This window comes from Lathyrus oleraceus, chromosome 5, assembly GCF_024323335.1.
Source record: "Lathyrus oleraceus cultivar Zhongwan6 chromosome 5, CAAS_Psat_ZW6_1.0, whole genome shotgun sequence".
NCBI classification, from domain to species: Eukaryota; Viridiplantae; Streptophyta; class Magnoliopsida; order Fabales; family Fabaceae; genus Lathyrus; species Lathyrus oleraceus.
Window position 1 is genome coordinate 281,609,317 of NC_066583.1, and position 12,930 is coordinate 281,622,246.

The following is a 12,930-nucleotide window of genomic DNA, read 5'->3' on the forward strand; positions in this document are numbered from 1 at the left end:
ATCTTGAGAGCATAATTCTTCAAAGCTTTTGCTTGCAGTGTGATCTTAGGATGAAGATGAAGCAAGGCTAAGGAACTATGAGTCTGAAAATCAATCAATGAAATTGAAATTCAGATCTGAAAATTTGAAGAGAAAAGAGAAAGTTCCTTTAAGTGAGGCTATGGAGGGATTCTTGCAGCATAACAGGCGCCTTCAGGTTGTGTAATTGTGAAGCTATGCACTCCTATATATAGCAATTGGCAAGGTAGAAGCATGAACAAAGCATGTGCATGGATGAAGAGGGCCTCCATGCATGGGCCTGTACAGGCGCATGGAGGGCCCAATTCTGATTGGAAATGAATGCTGGTATCACATGGAATTAAAATGGACGTGCAGAAGTAATGTAATGAGCTCATGCAATGTGTTTTCAATGAGTTTCCAAAAATGCACTAAAATTTTCTCCTCTTCGAAAATGACATTTCCAAACATGAAACATAGCCTTATGCGTAATGGTTGGAAAGCTATTAGCATGAGGATCAATTGTTATGTTGGGAAAAACTTCATTTGGAATTAGGAAATTGGTGAAAATTGATCATAAAGTGCAAGGTGCAAAACATGTTCATGTGAAAATTTCCAAAATGGCCAAACTTCAAGCCCTTCTGTTTCAATGATGAAAGTTCCAAATGACAAAACCTTTAACATAAACGTTTTATATATTTTCAAGAAAATCAATTTAGACTTAAATTTTGCATCATTTGGATTTTTGATGAGAAAGTTATGGGCACTTGAAGTTGGATTTTTTCACATTTCAATGCCTTTTGTCGAAAGTGACCTATAATGTTTTGCATTATCACATGTATTTATTTTAGGATTATGAAACTTTTCTCAACATAAAAAATGAAGTAGACATATTAAACTTTCCAATTCATTTGATCCCACCTCAAAATCATAAAAAATGAATTAGTTATGTTCTTCGGAAGTTGACCTAAAATTAGGGTTTCAGTCAACATGACCTATAATGTTTTGAAATGGATGATGACCTTCCAAGCTTAAAATCAATTTTTGATGAATATGAAAGTTGTTAATATGGTCCTTAATAACATTATTTATCTTGGGATCATCTCCATTTGACAAACATATCAAAAGTTAGGTCTCGGTGTATTTCACAATAGTCAGATGAATTGACTGATCAACTTTTCAAGTCCATACCTCAAATCTTGATGAATTAATGATTGAGGACACTCAAATAAGCTCAAATATGCATGAAATGATGAATGGAATAACTTCCCTTAATTGTATGTGATCATGGGTTGAGGTTGCTTCATGAGCAAGGCACAGTTGATGCATAGATGAATTAGGGTTTCCTTGGGAAACAAGCCTCAAACCCTTTGGTTTGCTTTGATCAAAATGATGAATTGAGATACTTGGGAGGAAAATTTGATTGATGAGAGCCTTGGGAACCATTTTCATGCTTGCTTTCATCTTCACCTAGCCATATCAATGAGCATAGGGGCCTCTATGAGCCTTGGATCTTGTGATTGCTCAAGCTACAAAACAAAAGATGTTAGTGACATATTTTTGTGCTTTTGGTTAGTAATAAAAGTAAGGAAAGCAATAATATACAATTCAAGCATGCTTGGTGATCTCAAACCAACTCACAAGTGTTCCCACCCAAGGCTAGGAGCCAAGATGCTATGATCCTTGAGGGAAGATGCAAATGCAATATTATGATGCCATGAGGGATCTTAGGGTCAAAATTGGGGTCTTACACTTGTGTATGTGTGTAATGATAAGAAAAAGGAGATTTTGGTTTGTCATTTTTAGAAGACTTATCTTCACTTGGGACATACCCTATTCCTCTTTTATTATTCTGACTGACTCCATAAATCATGGATGCCATTCTGCTTCTCTCTATCCCATTTTTCAGAAACTTTTGAAAATATTTTTCATATTCATATATTATTGTGTTAGAAGTTTGTGGAGCTTGATATAACGCTTCTTCAAGTTTTGGACATTGTTTCTTTATGGAGTCTCTTTCTAGTATCAAAGTTCGGTTTTCATCTTTTAGTTCTGAAACTGTCATCTCAAGTTTATCACATTCTTAGATGGTTCCTTCAAGAACCTCTTTTACAGCTTTAAATTTTTGTTTTAGTTTCCGATATGAGTTTAGAGTTTCAGAAAGGCATGATTCAAGGTCAGAACGAGAAAGCTCAGAAAATACCTCTTCAGAGTCAGATTCTCCATCTGATGTATTCCTGGAGGTGATAACCATGAGTACAACATTTTCCTATTCTTCAGAGTTTGATTCTGAGGAATCATATCCGCTATCATCCCATGTGGCCATCAGTCCCGTTTTGGTTCTGAATGAGCTTTTCTTGAAACCTTCTCTTCTGGAGCTCTCTTTCTTCAGTTTGGGACATTCATTTCTGTAATGACATGTTTCCTTACATTCATAGCATGTTATATCTTTGTTTGACTTACCTCTGGAAGTTGATTCTGAGCGATCTCCCTTGGATCTTGGTCTTCTGAAGTTATTATTCATTTTTCTCCAAAATTGTTTTACTCTTCTGGTTAAAAGGGATAACTCTTCTTCGTTGTCAGAGTCTTCCTTCTCAGAGTCATCATTGTCTTCCTCTTTAGCCTGGAAGGCTTTGTTTCTTTCTGGTTTGCGTCTTTCGGATCTGGACTTTAGTGCTACAAACTTGATCTTCTTTTGAGGCTCATCTTCCTCCAGTTCTATCTCGTGACTTCTGAGTGAACCGACGAGTTCCTCAAGGCTGATATTGTTCATATCTTTTGATAACTTTAGAGTTGTGACCATGGGTCTCCATTTCTTTGGCAAGCTTTTAACAATCTTTTTGACATGATCTGCAGTTGTGTAGCCCTTGTCCAACACTTTGAGTCCTGCAATTAAGGTTTGAAATCTAGAAAACATTACCTTTACAGCTTCATCGTCCTCCATTTTGAAGGCTTCATATTTCTGAATTAGAGCCAGAGCCTTTGTCTCTTTGACTTGAGAATTTCCTTCGTTAGTCATCCTCAGGGAGCCAAGTATTTCTTTAGTTGTTTCTCTGTTGGTGACCTTTTGTATTCATTGTAGGAAATGGCATTTAGCAGTATCGTTCTGGCTTTGTGATGGTTCTTGAATTCACGCTTCTGATCATCTGTCATTCTTCTTCTGGGAATAGCAACGCCAGCGTCAGTCACATGTGGTGTGCAACCAATCGTGACAATATCCCATAGATCAGCGTCGTAGCCTAGAAAGAAACTTTTAATTCTATCTTTCCAGTAATCAAATTTTTCTCCATCAAAGATTGGAGGTTTAGCATTGTAACTATCTCTTTCATTGGTGTTGGCCATAGTTTTTCTCACGCTGGATCTCTCTACATTGTTAAGTGTTTGATTAGAAAATCAATAACAGAGCCGAAGCTCTGATACCAATTGAAGGTAGAGAAAAACAAGAAAAGGGGTTTGAATTGTTTTTGGAAATAAAAACTTTTTGATGAAATAGACACACACAAAATAAAAAGAATATAACACAGGATTTTATACTGGTTTGCTTGAAATTCAAAGCTACTCCAGTCCACACGGCCAAGGTGATTTCGCCTTTAAGAAGGACTTAATCCACTAATCTTGAAAGATTACACAACCAATCATCTAAGAGAATAATCCCTTAGCCCTCTCAAGTATTCAGACTACACAGAGTCACTTGAGGAATTCTTTTAAGCAAAAGTATGAGTTGTAATGTAATGTGCTTCTAGCAAACAAGCAAGTATTACAGAATTATAAGAACAATAGCTTTTCACGTAAGAGCAACAGCTCGTGAAACAGAAAGAGAAGATGAATGGGAGTTGTTTTATTTTGTGTGTCTCATATGTGTTCTCTTGAGAAGTATTCAATCCTTTATATAGGCGTTGAGAAGAACCGTTGGAGTGATGACAGAATCTTGGTCATTGAAGAATGTTTAATGTCATTACCCTCCTTGTTTCTTTCTAAAACAGTTTTGTGTGCCTCATTATTTCCTTCTAGAAATGGTTTCTTTCCAAAATTAGATTTCTTTTTTGTTACGCATTTTGAACTGGTGAGTTTGTATCAGAGTCTTGATTAGTCAGAGTTTAACTTCAGAGGTTGCTTTTATCTGACCGCATCAGAGTTTCTCTATGCTCTTGACTTCTTCAAATTCAGAGTCTAGATTCAGTCTTCTTTACTTGAGTTTCTGACTTCTTTTTGTTACGCTGGTAACTGCGTTGATCAGAGTCAGAACCTTCTGGAAGCGTTTTCTCTGAGTAGCATCTGACAATTGAATTATGTATCTGATGTATTTTTCTATCTGATGTTTGATAAGAATCCTGCACACTGGATAAATTTTTTGTTAGGGTACCATTTTTGTTTCATCCTTTGTTATCATCAAAATCGTAGAGATACATTGTAGAACCAACTTTGTTCTTACACAAGGAAGTGACGAACCACCTAGTATGCTGAGTTGTGTTAGTGTGTCGAAGTGTCGAAGCATGTTGCTTCACACAGGATTTCGACTTATGCCTATTTTAGTAGTGTTAGTTATTTTGGGCTTTTATAATTTGGGGATTTGGCTTGAGGTCCAAGTTAACCTAAATCTATAAATAGAGGGAGTAACCCTTATTCTTGTAATGAAGTGAATAAAGTATCCATAACATTATAATTCATAGTATTTTGCAGTTTCAAAATGAATGAGAAGTTTTCCACAGTTTGTGGGCATAGAGAAACTCTGCAGAATTTAATTCTTCTACTTCTTCATCGTTCTTTACTTTCTTTCTTTCTTTCTCCATTGTTCTTCTTTTTCATTGTTATTGTGTGGGTGATAACAATCTTGTTTATTAAGATTGATTGAAATTCTCCATAGATTGCGGTGGATTTCCAACAAGATTTAAACACCATGATAGTTATATGTGGTATTATATATTGTAGTGGTTAGTAGTTATCCCTTTTGAATTCTTATTTGGTGTAAATTTTATATTATTGTTTGTAATTTTAAATTACTGTGATATTTTTGATTAGTAATGCAGTTAATTTTAATTTATTATTTGACTTTTATATTATTTAATTTTTAATATATGTGAATATCTTTAAAGAGTTATTCTCTTTTTCCAAATCAAAATTTATTTTATAAATTTATTAAACAATCAATATATTTATTCTACATATACTAATTATTTTATAAATTTGAAAAGTAATTATTTTAAAATAAAGAAAATTTATTGTTAGTTTAATACAAATGAAAAATTAGCTCTGATTATAATTTGTAAAATGCAATGAGAAAATACTAGTCTTGCCTTTTTCCAATTTTTCTCTCTAATTAATATTATTTGTAAAACTGTTAGTTTAATATCATTTTTTATGCATAAAGGGGAATAAAGAGTTTTTTTAAATGATACATGAAAATGATATTTTAATTAAAAAAATATATTTACAAGAAAAATATAAGAGAGGGGTAAAAATAAGCTATAATATATTTACAAGAAAATTTTACTTTGAATTTTATAAAATTACTACGAAGCATTGACTTTGACACGGTCATTAGACAAGACACGATACAAATACTTTGACGTCGATAATGTCAAAAATAGAGGACACGAACACCACTATACATAAGATAGTATTTGACCTTCATCTAATCATCTATTATTAAAAGAGTTAAAAATATTTAATCATGTTTAATGTCTTAATAACATTACATAAATATATGTTTAACAATTTAAAATATGTGTGATATTTGTTTAAAAAATATATACGGTATGTTGAAACAAAAATAAAACAAATTTTTTTCTGAATTATTCGACATTTTTTTGTATAAGTATCATATAAATGATAGACATCAATTTAAAAAGTTTGGAAGAAAAAAAAACAAAACTAGGACATGTGTCTAACTTTTCTAATATTTATTTGATTTTTCGAATACATTATACAAATGTCAGCATTAACATGTGTTACACCACCACGTACTTACGTCTAGGTGTATGTGTTTTATAGTAAAATTGTAAAAATAAAAAATTGTAATCAGAAAATTAGGACGATTTTTTTTAACTAGATCCATTTTAAAGTATAATGTGTGGTTAATATTAAAAAAATTAAATAATTAAAATTAATACTATTAATTTATTCTATCATATCTATTTTTTAACTCTTTACAATTATCTTTTAAAAATTATGATTTATTTAAATAAATGCTATGATTATGGAGACCAATATCTAAAAGTGCTATTTGTTTTGTGGGAGCAAGAACACCTTATTACATTGCATGGTTCCGCCACTGGTCATCCAATAACACAATGATATTTAATATCATGTTATGTTTTAATATTATTTTATTTTAAAATAAATTAAAATTTTAGATTTATTTACACTAAGGTTCTTGTATCCAACCAAGATTCATGGTACTAAAGAATTTATCTTATATAATAATTTTTAAAATTGTGTGAAATAATCAAATATGTTACTCATTACTTTCATTTTTCATAACACAATTTTGATATTTTATGATTGTTAGAATAAAGTTATCATTCTATTATTTAAAAAGTGGTTATAATAAAATAAACTAATAAATTTTAATCCTAATTATCTTTTTTTTACTTGCAAAATAAATATATATAGAGTAGTAAATAAAAATTATCAATTAATCCAGAGTCAACTATTCATATAGTACAAGAAATACCATCCTGAAAGAGTAAAAAATGTAACAAAGAACAAAGAAAAATAACAAGACAACCAATATTACACAAAACAAAAAAAAAATCTAAAAAATCTATAATATGGATTGATATTTACCACTACGATAAGTCCAAAAAACACTATGTATATTCGCTGAAGCACCATCCTGACGGATATTTAATAGCATAGGGCTGAGCTACAAACTCTTCATCTCTGTGTAGATTTTAGATAAATTTTCATGAGCCTAAAATGGTTGATACCGGGTAGTATTTGACTTTTTTTATGATCATTGATTTAATATCTTTTCTTTTTCTTTTCAACAAAAAAATCATTTACAATTTTTATTGTATTTTTAGTTTCTTAATATTTTAATTTTCCCTCTATTTCTCATATTTTTCCCTCACTTATTTTCTATTGTAAACCCTAAAAAATTCATTTTCCTCCATTTTTATTTTCACTCTTATTAAAGTATATAGTTATGCTTATAAATATACACAAGATTTTTTAAACTCTCTAGTAATTGTAGACACTTTAGAAAATTCTCTAAAATAATTAACATATTAGATAAAAAATTTACATCATTTGTAATTTATTACACTTGGAAATTTAAATTAAATTGAATTAATATTATTTTTTATGAATATGGAAGTTATTATAAAATAATCATTATTTTTAATGGAAGTGTTATTAAATAAAAATAATTAAATGAAGAATGTAAATATAATAGAAAAGATTCAATTAAAAAAAAGTAAACATTGCTTTTCAAAAATAAAAGGGTCATATACAAAAAAAGAAATATAGGGACATTACTTTTTTGAGTAAGGCTATATTGCAAAATGAAGCATTACAAAAGGGTGAGGGGAATTAAAAATCTCATCAATAGAAGGAAGAGAACCTAAAGAAAAGTATACCTAACTTTTTCTTTACAAAAGCTTTCTTAATCTTAAGTGGGATGAAATCAAAAAAATTAATTGAATTAGTAGTCTGATCTATATTAGCAAAAAAATCTGCGCAACTATTGTCCTCTCTGTAAATGTTAGTGATGAAAAGATTAGTGATGTTAGACGAATTTATGCAATTACCTCAATGGTTTAACCATCAAGACACCAAGGAAGTATTGGAGAAAGCTTTGACCACTAGGAATGAGTCTGATTCTATGTACAACTTGTGTCAACTGTTACGCTTTGTCACTTTAATAGGCCTCATGACCGCATTGGATTTAGAAAAATTGGAGGATCCAAAATTGATTTGTTATGCAAGGGAACATAAAGTTACATTTGTGGTTTCTAAAAAGACCCCCACATCCCGAAGTAATGGAAGGAGGTTGAAAGCTCCATCACAATTGGATTTTGTCCATCCAATGCTAAGATATATGATGCACATTTTCTTCAAATATATGAAGGATCAACAACAGAGAAAAATTCACACAACATAACTCTTCCTATTAAGGGACTCATATTAGAACTCACACCATCAAGACCACCATAAACAAAATAGGGACTCCTGAAAGACGATCAAATTCCCATACGAGTCTCCTAGGCAAATATAAACTCTTTATTCCCTATTAGTTAAGACACAATATATGGTAAATATATGGTAATGAAGTCAATCAGGAAAAGAACATGAGTTCACATCTGATTTTTTTTAATAAACTAGTTCCAAGTCAAAAAATTCACTTCTCTGCCACCTCTTCACATTTGTTGGAGCATCATAAAAATAATATTATTGCATACAATAAAAAATTTCCAAACTATAACATGCCAAATCATATCAAAATCTCCCTTAATATGAGCTTTATCTTCTAAAGAGTGAAACAACTCGAAGAGAATCCTCCCGACCCTCAACCACCTAAAAATCATATACCATATAATTATAAATTATTCTTACCAATCATCTTTATAACTCATCCTTACAAAACTGTCTTAAAAATCAATCATAAAAAAGTATTACTTTAATACAAATAAGAAACTAACTCTGATTATGATGTGTATAATACAAAGGTAAAGTACTAGTTTCGTCTTAAATTGAGAGATTTAGTTGCAAGAAAACGACTGATTTATTAACTTTGGCTATGCATAAAATAAATAAATACTACTATTATTTATAAAACTGCTAAATTATTATGTTTGGCTATGCATAAAAGAAAATAAATATTAATTTAAACAATATACTACTTCCATTCTCTTTTATAAATAAATGTTGACTTTTTAATTTTATTAAATAAATGATGTATTTAAACTTACAACTCATTCTTACTAAACCGACTTATAAGGTGAGGAGTGTCGGTCTATATAAACTTTTTGTGGACTCTATCTTTAATCAATGCAGGACTTCGATTTTCCCCAACACACCCCCTCACGCCAAATACTATTGGATTTGGTGCATGAATATAAACGATGAGTGACTCGAATTATCGATATATGAGACTTAGTTTTTCATATAAACCCCTTTGCGGTCATCATTATTAGGTTTGGTGCGCATACAGTTTGACATAATCTATCCTCACAAAAATCGACTTTAAACCGACTTGTAAATTGAAGGGTGTTATTTTATATAAACCATTTTAAAATGAGTATGTTATTTTAGAAGTAGATCCCAATAAAATAAAATAATAAAATTTATATTTCCATCAAATAAAGTAATATATTAATATTTAAGAGAATAATACATTACTCTTTTTGTAATCATAGTCCGTAATTATAAATAATTTTGAAGTCCAAATTAACAGCAGTTAATTTAGTCCAAAATTGTAAATATTATATTACATTACATATTAAATTAGTTTGAAATGGAATAAATCCTTTAACCTTGATCTAGACCATCTAGAAGAAAATATATATATATATATATATATATATATATATATATCAAAAAGAGATTATTAAATTACTCTTTTATCTTGATCTAGATGCTTTTAGACGAACATACTCCTATCTATATAGTAGTATTCATTATTTTGAAGTTACACTCAATCCCCTCACTTTCTTTTTCACATAGTCTTTAGTTTGCCGCAGATGCAACGAATCCAACCAAATATTCTTCCACAATCGATCCTTTTCATTTTCACAAAATCTTCATACTTATATCGATGAGGCAGAAAACAATTCAATATGGCATCGGTGCATCTTTAAGAGATCGGTTTGCTAACAATATTATTGGCATATACCTTTATTTCTTTGAAATATTATACGAGCCTTAACAAATTTATAACAAATAATTTTACATATTTCATCGTCGATCATGATTTCTTTGATTAAGGGTGATACAAAATCTTATTGTCGGTGAGATCAGACTGGTTTAAATCACTGCATGATTTTTAAATCCCGTCAAACGGGCCATTTATGCAATCAATATATCTGATTAGTGCGATGGTGTTGATGTTTCATGGTTTGGACTTAGGACTGGTGTATGTGATCTTATATGGGATAATTTTTTTATTATTTATTATTATTAGTATTATTATTTTTTGAATTATATGGGATAATTTTTATTAGTTATACGTTTTAGATCATTATTTGATGTAACTTTTATTTTAATGTTTGTCATTCTTTATTGCGGTGATTTTCTTGATTAATCAGGCCATTCATTTTGAATTATTTTATGACTTTTGTTTTATTCAATAATTTATGTATCTGTTTCGAAATATCAATTATTTATTAAATTTGAAAAATGAATTTTTCTAGTAATAAACATCAGGGTTAATACAAATGGAAAAGAAGGTCTCGTTATAATGTGTGTAGTGCGAAAATAAAATACTCACATCATATAGAAATTAAATACAGATTTCACTCTAGATTGAGGGCGTAAAAATAATATAATATATAGTTCTCTCTAATTAATAATACTAGCAAAACTTTTAATTTAAAATATTTTGCATTATAATTATAATAAAGGTGAATTTATTATAATGGTGACTAAATTTCTTTTTTAAACGATAAATAGTAATGGTATTTTAATAAAACTACTTCTATTTAATTAATTAATCTATAATTATTTTTAAATAGTGTGGAATGATCAAATATTTCGCTTTTATTTTATTTTTAGTACTATTGTTTTGATATTTTATGATTACATAAATATATACTTTATATTATTTAAAAAATAACAAAACAAATGAATTTAAAATAAATTTTTGATAACAATATAATAAATTTTTAATTAAATTATCCAAGTAACTCTAAATTTGTATTATCTTCTACGTATTTAAAATAATAAAAAGCAACACAAGAATAAATGACAGAAATACTTTAATTAAAATTTTATTTTACCTTTCATTTGTTACATTTTATAAACTAATCAATTCTGACATTTTTATCAACTTCAATGATATGAGGTTGACTTTGTGCCTCGAATTGATTTCTTGTTATAATAATAAAAATAATAATATATTATAAATGTAGAATTGAAAAAGAGACAAAACATAAGATTGTTTGATGAATTATAGCTTCAAAGAAATAGTTTAATATCATAAATAAATTTATTAGAAACAAGAAAAGAAGATAGTTTAAAAGATAAATTATATAAATCCAAAAGTCAAATACATACAATTTTATTTCAATATAATATTTATGTAATACCCAAAATAATAACGTTTAGAATTTTATTATAAATGTAGAATTGAAAAAAAGAGTAACATAAAATTGTTTGATGAATTATAGATTCAAAGAAGTAATTTAACATCAGAAAGAAAATGATATAGTTTAAAAGATAAATTATCCAAAGCCAAATGTCAAATACATACTATTTTATTTTAATATAATTTTATATAATATCCCAAAATGTAACGTCTAATTAGAGTTTTTAAAACTTTGATACAATTATATATAAAAAAAGAATCAGATATAAGTACAATGAAATCCATAATATACATCATTTATATCATTTATGTGTACAAAATACAACATATCAAAGTACAAATGTAAATATACAACGGTAAGTATTTTAAACATAAATCAATAAAGCAGAAAAATTTCCCTTAACCTTCAATAAGATTTTCTTATTTTTTTTTTGATTGATTATTTGATAAATTCAATGAATATGATTTTGTTTTTATGCCTTGAATTAACAAAAAATACGTGCTTGACGTTGTATGATTGTTGTCTATGTGAATTGTCCATGGATTATTGGTGTTGGAATTGAAGAGTTTTTAGGCATACTCATGAGTTTATAGTTTTATGGTTAGATGATGGAATAATATGTAAATTTAATGGAAAGTAACATGTTAATATGTGTTGATCATATATGTATCAATTCAGGTTGGTTGGGGATGTTTGGGATTGAATTGGAAGAGTTTGGAGGTTCTACAATGCAAAAATCGTGTTTCTGGTGTTGTAGGTCTGGACGACCTTGTCTAGCGAGCATGATAACACAAAATTGTTGCCCACGACTCAAATTATCGTCACTTGAGTTTCGGGATTCGGATTGAGATGCGATTTGAAGCGTTGGAAAGCAAACACACATAGCTATATCATGGTAGTGCCTTGTGAGATGAATTTACATGTTTAAATGATATATGGATGTATGTTAAATGTGTGAATGTATCAATAATTGTGTGAATTATTGTACGTGTTTAATGATGAAATAATGTTAAGATTATTTAACATGATTGAGTTATATATGTTGACATGCATTTAATGTGGTGTTGTTGTTGTGAAATTCAACTTTAATTACATGATTTATTGTACATACTTGCTGATGATTTATGAGATGAGTAGTTCGAGTGAGAACTACTGGCGATGTATTAAATGCATGATCTACTCTAATGCAAACTGTGGTTTTAAGAGACGGAGATGGATAAAATAAATGGGATCAAAATTTGGAGTATGATAACTACCATGACTTTCCTCATCTTTTATCTTATTTTGTTCTATTTCTCTTTCTTTCTTATTTTTGTTTTCATTTCTCCGTGTTTCTTTCTTTGTTTCCTTTTACTGAAAGATAGAAGAGATAAAGGAAATGAAATATGTGGAATATATGGGGTGAAGAAAGAGTGGTAGAGAAAAGAGAGATAAATGAGTGGTTGTTATTAAAAGATAGTAAATAAAATATGTTTAAGTATATATACTTTATCTATTAGAATAATTAATTAATTATCAATGTTATCAAAATGTCCTATCTTTCACTAATTAATAAATGTCAATCTCTTTTAATAAAAATTGATTTCTTCTGAATTTATTGATTACTTTATTTGTTTAAATTGACAAAGTTTAGAGCATTTAAAAATATACAGAATATTACCATTTCCCTATTGTATTTTCCCTTGGG